The following is an 11,734-nucleotide window of genomic DNA, read 5'->3' as shown; positions in this document are numbered from 1 at the left end:
AAGGTAAATGTTGGAAATTTTTTTCAAATTTGTCCTCCATTAAATGTGCCTTGAGAGTGATGTATCATGTGTCTTTGCTTTTTGAAGAGGGTAAAAATGGAAAAACATGATAAATTTATGTCTTTGCTTTCTTTTTTTTTCTTAACATGTGTGTTAAAATCTAACAATTAACTTATTGTGGAACGGAGGAAGTATATAATTAGACAGTTTGCCGTAACATGCAATATGAAATAACAAGTCTATATTACTAAAACAAATAAATCGAAATATAAAATATAACATAAATTCAAAATCCAAGAAAAAAGCATAATACTCTTATAAAAATTTTCAGGAAGTAAATTTAATTCAAAAGAAAGGAAAATACAAGTCTATAATCTCATTTAATAACGAAATTCTACTTTAATTCAAACACTATAATAATAAGGTAATTATATGTTAATGAGAAAAATAAAAAAATACAAGTAATTATATTTAATCATAACAAGTAAAGGTTGGAAAATGAGAAGAAAAGAGATGAAATATGAATTATGTAAATCGAAAAAAATTAAATAAAATAATAGCAATAAAAAAAATATAAAAAAGAAATTAAAATACAAATAAATAAATAAAATATAATCTTGTAATTGCATCACGTAATTGCACCCAATTCTCAGCCCCTAATTGAGAATAAAGCTGTGTAATTATATCTAATTTCAATCCACTTGTGGTTTTCCAAACACATCCTTAACTATTTCTTAGTTTTACCTTTTATTGGAAAGATTTGTATAGTTCAATGATATTATTGTCCTCAAAAAAATAATAGTTACTTTAATTGAATATTTACATAAGTTCAATGACAATTTAGAGAATTAACTCTCAGATCTCCCTCTTCATCAACAAATAGAGTTTCTTCATATTCATGCGACCTCGATTTCACACTCCATTATTGATTATTTTTATGTTCTTATAAAAATACCCTTTACTTTTGTTTATTAATATAACATTGTCTCTAGCTATGTTATAGGGTAAATACACCCAGGGGCGGACCCACGTGTAATTTTTGGGTGCTCCGGCACCCACTAAACTCGACGTAGATTAGGTATAATTATATAACAAAATAAATGGTATAATTTATTAAAATGCACCCAGAGAACAAATATATGGTTGGGTGTAGTGGCTTGAGGATGTGACTCTTGTGTTCAGCTTTCTGGGTTCGAATTCCTACAGCAACATACTATTATTTATAAAATTTTTTGAGCACCCACAACCTTAAAATCCTGGGTCCGCCACTGAATACACCTCTTTCATTATGAAGCTTAACAAAAATATTCATTTTTAATATTTTTTTATAATAACAATTTAAAATAGTATAACTTAACATTTGAGTGAGATGAATGTCGATTTTTTATTCCTTAGTATTCCTTCTTCTTTTTCATTTTTCTTTTTTCTTTTGTTCTTTTTCTTTTCCTTTTTTTTTTTTTTTTTTGGTTCCTTTTCTCCTTCTCACTCTACTACCCACAATCCCAACTCCACCTCAAAATTGTAGGTGTCATCATTTTCACACTCCATTATTAATTATTCTTGAGTTCTTGGAATTTCACACTTCACGACTTCACCTCGACTTACTTTAAATAGTAGCGGGCTCATAATTTGGTCGTTGTCTATGCTTTAACAATGCTTCCTTTTATATTTATTTATAAAAGAAATATGAAGATAAATTATTTATCAATGCGGCGTCTTAGGATATTTTAATATCTTGTTTGTGAACTTTGGTTAGATTGTATAAAAATTGAACAAATTTTGATAGTTTTCATAACTTATGAGATTCTCATGTTTGTGAGAACAATACATACCTTAAAGTTCAAATTGAATGTTCAAAGAGAACTTCTACTTCAAATCAATCTAATTTTAAACCGTGATTCTCACATATCCCGGTGAGCCCAAAGTTTAGAAAAAGACCACAAGCAACAAGAATTGCAAAAACACTACAAATAGACTTTAGTAAAAGGAAATACATATTAAAGTTTAGACAAAAACCAAAGACTATAAGAATTGCAGAAACACTATACAAGGACTTTGGTAAAATTTAAGTGCTGGAAAATATTGAAAAATCTCGAAACTTCTGTCTAGCTTGAGGCGTGCCCATGATACTGTCTCTAAAGATATTTTACCGAATGTAGGTGTATCTCTAAAATTCAACAAGTTCTTTTAATATAAATTAGAAAACAGAATCTAACAAAGATATTAGATTCATAGAAAACCAAGCAAAAGAAAAAAGGAGAAGAGAAAGAGATATGCTCATTGTTTTCACAACCCCAAACTTGATTAAATGGGAAAATATTTATAAGTGAATTAAGTGATATGCCAATGTTCAAAAGCAAGGAATTAATACTAATCAAATCCATAAAGGCAATGAATAATGGCTAATAAATGAGACGTGGGATAAAATATTAGTATATTATAGGTAGAAAGGAATAAACAATATAATTAACATTACTGTTTTTAAGATATAGAAATTACTTTTTCTAACAAAAAGAAGCATTATTAAAGCGTAGACAAAGATGAGGGGCAATAAGAATTGCATTAAACACTATGAATAGAGACTTTAACACGGTGTAGTCCCATAAAATGGGGTCTGACAAGTAGTGGTGGAGCCACTACTTTTATTAAAGGATAACTTACATAAATCCCTGAATCTTTAAGTGATATTACATAAAATCTTAATTATTTTGCTAATTAAATCTTATCTCAAATTTTTGAAATGGTGATACATATGTTAAGCGCTGATACATATGAAATAGATCAGTTTTTTATTAAAGGAAGTAACGAATTTTCTCTGATTTCAATAAAGCAAATCATGGCAAAACAGTTACAAGCGTTAAAAACTCAATTCCATTCAACAAGAGCTCAAAATTGAAGCAAAACCAATGTTTTTGAACCATACCAGATTACAAGATCAAATTTTTTAAATTTTGGAAAAAAAATCGATCTTCCTTCTAAAATTTCTGATTATCTTCGCTGGAACTCGTGACGTGTTGTTGCATCATTCCGGGGAATGGGTTTCAGAAACAAGGTATGATAACTATCGGGTCGACGATATTGTAATTCATGAAAAAATGTTGTACCGCGATTTAATGGGCACCATATCAATTCAATTGAAAATTGGCGTATCTCTGAAAAGAATTCATGCCAAATACGTTGTTCAAGGCAATTCATCGGCGTTGCAGATTCATAATGATATGGCTGTGAAACTTTTTCTTCTGATTTTGAAAGCTGAAACTATATTCAGAAAGTATCCACTGTGTATTACAATGAGTGATATCATAATTTATAGTGATGATTTTGATGCGGATGAGAAGACAATTGAGTGATATGATTTTGTTGAGCCGTCTGAACTTGTAGTAATTGTAGTTGGTAATGTTGAATCCCTGCCAGTTATGAATATGGGTGGTGAATAACTGATAAGTGATTGCTATAACAGTGTTGTAAAGGTGAACCAAAAGTATAAAAACAAAGCTACACTTGTCTCGGTAATGCGTAACTATTCAATCAAGCATAGGTTCAATTTCAGAGCGAAGAGATCTGACAAACAGAGGTTTGATTTTATTTTTTCAATGATAATTTATGATTTATTTCACAATTTGATACATCTAGAATTTGTAGTGATACATTTTCATAATAGTTAATTGATGATTCATATAATTGGTGATTAACTGGTGATTCATTCCATCTGCGGATTCATATATTTATGAAACTGGTGATTAATTAGTGATTCATATATTTAGTGATTCATATAACTAGTGATTCATATTGGTAATGCATATAATTGGTGTTTCATATAATTGGTGATTCATATAACTGGTTCATGTAACTGGTGATTCATATTGGTAATGCATATAAATGGTGTTTCATATAACTAGTGATTCATATAACTGTATTTGTATAACTGGTGATTCATATTGGTGATGCATATAACTAGTGTTTCATATAACTGGTAATTTGATACAATAGAAACTTGGAAGACACGAAATCACTCAAAAACAGTCCACAAACACACTCCAAAACAGTCCACAAATCACTAAGATCCTTGGACCGATTGGAGCCTCTCTCGGATTCACAAATACAACAAGAATACAAGGTTAACAAGGTGTATTTCACACCAAAACAACAAAAATACGTGAATAACAAAATGAACACAAAAGCACAAGATTCGGATTTAACAATAACAACAAGAACACAAGATTACAACACAAACACTAAACACGATTACAAGAAAGTAAAGGGATAGATAGATAGACCAAATGAAGGTATAATATTAAGAATCCAAAAATGGACACTCTTGGAACCTTAACACTACACACAATAATAAACCTATCTCTTGCATGACACAAGATCGGATTACACCTCTCTAGCATCAACGTTTCCAAGCAAGCAACAACAAAAGAGAATCCACCCTATTGTTGTATCCTAGTTTCAGTTGGTGGCTTTTCCAAGCCCTAACTATGGTTTTCAAGTCTTACAAGACTTAAAATAATATCCAAAAACTAAGTGAATAATCCCTAACATGTTCCTTATATATTACAAAACAAATAGAAGTTAAAATGACCAAAAAGATCCTTCAAGAATGGGCACCCATCTAGTGTAATTTATGGGCTGATTTGGGTGCATTTTGGGCCTTTTTTACACTTTAATTGCACATGCCAAGGCTCGGGTCCAACCTGCACTCTCCTAAGTCCATAACTGTGATTATTCTCGTACCATCCTCTCCATCTTGAGAGGAATTTGTCAACAAATTCATGGATTCACCTCGTTCAATTGGTCACGTCAAAGGAAACCTACTCAACACAATCCGCAAACAAGTCACAAAAACAAGTCAAAAACACTCCACAAAATCATGAAGAATTCGAGGGCTTAATAGTAACAAGTCTCGGCCAACATCTTTATTTTGAACCTCGGCTTCCTCTCCATCTTGAGCTTTGTCTTCAATCTCATCCAAAATAAGTCTTTTACCATCATACAAGTGTTGTAGTAGTCTCCATATCCTTCATGTTCCTTTCTACCATACTCCTCTACATGGATATATCGGTTTTGGTGAAGTAAAGTTTCGATTGAGAGGAATGATTTGGTAAGGAGGAGCTTCGGTTGTGGAGCTTGGATAGGAGAAAATTGGCTTCCAAGTCCCTCTTCTTGGACTTGATCGAATTGAGGGGAAGCGACTCATTTAGGTCTCGGGATTGAGGACATTTGTTGTCTTGGCTTATGTCTATGTCATTTAGTGGTGGTCTGGGAGGGTTGATCATTTGAGGTAAAGGTTCGGGGGTATAAACATGAGAGTTTCTTCGACTCTCCACTCGATCCAACCTCTCAATTAGAGTAGACATATCCGAGCCCAATTTGTCAAGACCCGCATTCGCCTTAGCTATTTCTCGGGTAATTGCATCAAGGTGGACCAAAATGGTGTCCATTATGGCAAAGGAGTTACCTACAAAAACAGAAAACACATTAGTTGTACAAAAATATCCCCACTCTCTCTTTTTATTTCTTGAATCTCGAATCCCTCACACTCAATATCACAAGTGTTGCACGCTTGATTGTACTCCGAGTGGTGTTGAGAGGTGAATCCAACGTTGACAAGGGCTCCAAAGAGTAAGGAAAACACAAGGACGTATTACAATGACTCAAAATAATCAAGACTCACAAAGAACGGGTTCAAAACTAATTTACAATCTAGTAAATGATCACTAGCTTGTAAATTAGTATTGTAATCAACAAATGAAACCAAGAAAATAACAAACTGAAACTAGAAGATCAAAAATTGAGCTTAAAAATTGTTGTGTGAACAGTAAAACATGACCTGGCAGCCACGTATTGGTTTAATTTTATCAAGTTGTTAATTTCAAAAGTTCAAGTCTTGGTAAATTTTCAATTTGGACCTTTGGTGGAACTTGTTCAATGGAGGGAAATACAAACTAGTCTTTGGAGCTTCTTTTCAATTCAAAATTCAAGACTCAAAAGTCTTTGACTAAACTTGTACAACCCTTAAAACATGGACCCTTGTTTTATGAAAAAGTGGTGGAGATGTGATGTAAGGTCTTTTGATGGTTGGGGGTCTTTCAATACTTAACAAAAGTTCTACTGTAATACCCACGGAAATTTTTCGTTGAAATTTTGTGCATAAACGTGTTGAGTTCTATCTTCTAGAATGAATTATAAATTTTTATGTGCAGAATGTCTTAGACTATGATCCACCATTGCGCAGAGTATCGAATAAGCTTTCCAACGATATATGGATTATCCAAAACGGACACCCAAGTGACGAGTTATGAACATTCTCATCAAACCGTGAATAGTAGCGAACAGTAAAACGTGCAGGAAAAAGTACTGAGGCCTGGCGTATTTTTGCTCCAACTTTAAATGATCATAACTACTTGTACATAATGATCTGGGTGATCTACTATATATCAATGGAAATATCTACGAGTCCTCTTGCCAATGAAATTGATTTCATCCAATTTGTCTATCGAAGCAAAAAGTTATGGTCGATCTACTTTAGCTTATCAAAAGTGAATTTTTGGGTCAACTTCAAACGATCATAACTCCTCGTACACAATGATCTGGGTGAGATACTATATATCAATAGAAATATATGAGAGTCTTCTTTCTAATGAAATTGGATTCATCCTATTTGCATATCGATGTAAAATGTTATGGTTGATCTACTTCAGACTATCAAAACAGTCCACCAAAGGACAGATTCGAGAATTATTTAATTTTTAGGGGCGTTTTTGTCATTCCCCCCACCCAAAATCCGTCCAAACCCTATATTAAATCCTATTAGAAGCATTATATGTTATATTTCATCAAATTCCCTCAAAAATAAAACCCTAAGCTCCTACATCCAACTTCAAGAACCTCCAAAGTTCACCATTAATTCTGCAAATTTATTCAACATTCCAAGTTCCTAGTTCAAGAACTCCAAGAACCATCATTCAAAGGCACGATTAAAATCTCAAAAATGAGTATCGATCTAAAGTTCATCATTCAAGGTATGTGGCGTTTTTCAACAAGAACTCTCTTTCGTTCTTGCGCCCAAAAGTAATTTTCTTTACAAAGGCATGATTTTTATTTGATTTTTACGAATTTGAAGCATGAACCCATATCTTATGATGATTATTATGAAATCTTGATGTTTATGATTTTGAAAGATGAATTTACATTTGTGGAGATATAAAGCATGAATCTTAAATGATATTTATCATGATTTTGATATTTGAGTCGTGAATCCCCATTGGAAATTGTGTTTTTTTAAGAAAGTGTGTGTTATAAGCACGTTGATGTTGAATATTTGAGATATTTTGAATGATTTGATCTTTTGGTCTTAATGGAGTTGTTTTGAACACGAGTGTGAAAGAAATCCACAGTGTGGTTAATTTTGATAGATGGGAAGCATGATGGCTCCCGAGGTATATTTATATATTACTGAAATTGTTTTGTTGTGGATTGTCTTTGAAATGATCTGAGCTAAGTCCGGGAGAAATCTTTAGCACTGAGTGGGAGGTATAAAGCGACCTTACTTTCCTATAACTATGTGCCCCCGTAGGAGTGAGCCTAAGGCTGATTTATATAGTGATCATAGTTTATGTGGATTTGATATCGATAGTCCTACTCCGATGGCAAGGATAGGATGGCTCTCCCCAATGTGAGTTGTACGTTAGACTCCATGTAGCTCACGAGGTTTATGTCAGTTATAGGATCTCCCAGCGTGTGTGTGTTTCCTTGTGTCTATGGTGAATGGTGAAGTGATTTGAAAGTGGAATTGTGAAAGTTATTCTTTTGAAAGATTTAAATGATATTTACATTATGAGAATTGATATTATTGATGAACTGAAAGTGATTGACAAATTATATGATGACTCACATGTGTTATTGTACTTATTTCATCCTCTCATGATTATGATGATTTTCTTTAGGCTATGTAAGTCTTTCATACATCCTGCATATTTCTTATAAATATTTATGATGATGATGTTTATACAACTTCATACACCCCCATATACTCGGTTCCTTTCCATGGTACTGACCCACATCTTCGGATGTGGGCTGCATTTTCTCAGAATGTAGGTTCAGGTGCTCAGTTCCAGGTTCGACAGTGATTCTTCGGGCATACTGTTCTACATCCTCTGTTGTGGTGAGTCCTCATGTTCCAAGGACGTAATATCTGATGTTAGTTTCATGGAATTATTTACATTTGATAACTGAGTATGAGTCAGTTGGGGTATGTCTCAATGGCTCGCTGGTTTTATTGATTTTCTTAGAGGCTTATCAGACTAGTATAGATGTTGGGAGTTGACTAATAAGTCGTATTTTTGTTATCTTTCTGAAATTCTTTTATTCTTTGATGATGATTACTCTGTTGATATTTGAGGGTTATTTATGGAAACCCCGTTGATTTTTGTTGAACTAAATGAAAATGGCTCAAAGGGTTAGCTTGGGGCTACTCGTAGCCTCAAGCACCTGTGACGCCCTGGGACCATTTTCCGAGGTGTTACATCTATACCTTGTACTTCATCTTTTGAAGATCTAAGTTAAATTTAACATTAACAAGGTGACGAATATGGTGAAGAATTTTAAAAAATACAACAACCACAACAAGAACAACCAACAAAAATCTCCCAAGAACAACAACAATTCTAGAACAACAAGGTCAACTACAAACCTCCAACAACAATTCTATCGGCCAAGTCTTTAGTGTGGTATTTTTGGTTTTAACAAGAGATAAAGATTGTGAGGATCTTCAAGAACAACAACAACATCCACAAGGAATTATAACAACATCCACACGACCAACTTCAAATCCATAACAACAAGAACTACAGCAATGGGCCAAGTTTATGTTCACAACAACAACTTTGAACAAGTTCAAGCTTAAGTTTAGATCTAGACTCAAAGTGTTAGTGGACAAGAAAACTAACACTAGAAACAAAAAAACAAACAAGAACACAACTAAATCTAGACACACAACGAATAAATCTCGGCCAAGACACAACAAGAACACAATTTTGGCCAAGAACACAAACACAGACAGATTGGTATATTTTTCTGGAATTTTCAGATTTTAATTTTTTTTTCAAGTAAGATAGCCCAAGATTTGATCTTGCAGGAACAAGATCAAGTCATGCTCTGATACCAAATGGTACGATAGAAACTTAGAAGACACGAAATCACTCAAAAGCAGTCCACAAATCACTAAGATCCTTGGACCGATTGGAGACCTCTCTCGGATTCACAAATACAATAAGAATACAAGGTGTATTTCACACCAAAACAGTAACAATACATGAAGAAAAAGATGAACACAAAAGCTCAAGATTCGAATTTAACAATAACAACAAGAACACAAGATTACAACACAAACACTAAACACAATTACAAGAAAGTAAAGGGATAGATAGATAGACCACATGAAGGTATAATCTTAAGAACCCAAGAATGGACACTCTTGGACCCTTAACACTGCACACAAAAATAAACCTATCTCTTACATGACACAAGATCGGATTGCACCTCTCTAGCATCAACATTTCCAAGAAAGCAACAACAAAAGAGAATCCACCCTATTGTTGTATCCTAGTTTCAGTTGGTGGATTTTCCAAGATCTAACTATGGTGTTTCAAGTCTTACAAGACTTACAATTATATCCAAAAACTAAGTGAATAATCCCTAACATGTTTCTTATATATTACAAAACAAATAGAAGTTAACATGACCAAAAAGTCCCTTAAAGAATGGGCACCCATCTAATGTAATTTATGGGCTGATTTGGGTGCATTTTGGGCCTCTTTTATACTTTAATTACAAATGCCAAGGTTCGGGTCCAACACGCACTCTCCTAAGTCCATAACCGTGATTATTCCCGTATCATGATTCATATTGGTGATGCATATAAATGTTGTTTCATATAACTGATTCATATAACTGGTGATTCAAATTGGTGATGCGCATAAATGGTGATATTCATATTTGTGATACATTTTAACTGGTTATTCATATGTTAAATGGCTCAAATTCTGATTTAGCTGGTGATTAATATGGTATTTGATGATTCATATAAAAATCAATCAATGTAACTTCATATTGGTGATACATTCATAGTACGTATATTCAACGATGAAAACACCTGTTCAATAATGGATAGAGTTTTTGCACAGCAGCATACAATAATTACTTTTGTAGTAGGAATAACAACTTCAAAGTTGGTGAACCACAAAAGAATAATCACTCAAGTGACATTATTGAAGATATTAAATGGAAACTTGGTTTAGGCCTAGATTACATGAAGACGTGGCGTGCTAAAAATGGGTTTTAAAGATATTGAGAGGGAGACCAGCTGACAGATATAAGAAAATGCCTACCTACGTATACATGTTAAATTTTGTTTATCCCAATTCACATATAAGTATGCATAAGTCTCGGGATAATCGATTCTTGTATCTATTCGTAGCACTACATCCTTTTATTAAGGGATTTGGGTATTGTAGGCCTGTTGTGGTAGTAGAATCTAGTCACATGAATGGACCATATAAGGGAACATTCATTTCAGCTAGCATACTTGATGGAGTAAGTATTGCACGTAGTGATTCTTTTATATTTTTATTACAGATGATGGTAATTGTTATATAAATTTTACATAATAATGGTTGATGTTATGTATCAGGACATATATTGTTGCTTGTGTATGGGGTTTTAGATTCTAAGAATGATTCATCCTGGACGTGATTTTTCAGCAATTTAAGTGTGCTTTCGGTGAGCACGATAATATGTGTGTTGTCTCTGATAGACATGAAAGCATAATCAAGGTGGTTAGTGTGGTCTATCCATGTATACCACATTTTGCATATATTTGGCATCTTTGGAATAATGTCTGCACGAATTATAGAAAGAGTAAGGACAAGCTGGCCGACGAGTTTTTTTCCATGGCTAAAGCATACAAGTTGGATGATTTTGATGAGATTGTGTGTAAAGTGAGAAATATTGACAATAGAGTAAAGGTATATCTAGAAAACGCTGAATTTGAAAAGTGGTCACGAGTTCATGCTCCAATAAATATGGGGAGGATGATAACTTCCAACATTATAGAATGTATCAACTCTCATCTTATTGAGGCATGTGAACTATCAATCTTAGATTTTCTTGAACAGGTCAGAATCTTATTTGGTGCGTGGAACCGCAAAAACAAAGACCGGTCTAGCTTTCTTGCTAAAAACTCATTGGGAGATAGGTTTCAACAAATTCTTCAATTGATTAAGGCAAAGTCATCGTGTATGATGATAAGTTATTTAATATTTATTATACTTATGGAAAGAGAAATATTTAGTTTAAGATCATTGCTAATAATTAATTAGAACTATTCTATTTAGCAGATATGTTAGAGTTCATGAGGAATGTTAGTGATACATTTTCTACATGAAATTACAAAGTGATACTTATTAAAAATTTTAATACTTTTATATGATTCATATTAATTATTCCAGAAAATTATGTGATTCATATTAGTAATTGGACTGAATAGTTTAAGTGGTGATACATTTTCAAAATATTATTTTAAGTTGATTTAGTATTCAAAATTTTAATACTTTTATAGGACTTTTTATTAACCATTCGTTAAAGATATGTGGTTCATATTATTAATTAAACTCAATAGGTTAATTGTTGATACATTTTCAATATATTGTTTTCAGTTGATACATATTAAAAA

The sequence above is a fragment of the Capsicum annuum genome, chromosome 10, assembly GCF_002878395.1.
Source record: "Capsicum annuum cultivar UCD-10X-F1 chromosome 10, UCD10Xv1.1, whole genome shotgun sequence".
NCBI lineage: Eukaryota > Viridiplantae > Streptophyta > Magnoliopsida > Solanales > Solanaceae > Capsicum > Capsicum annuum.
Note: the sequence above shows the minus strand (reverse complement) of the source record.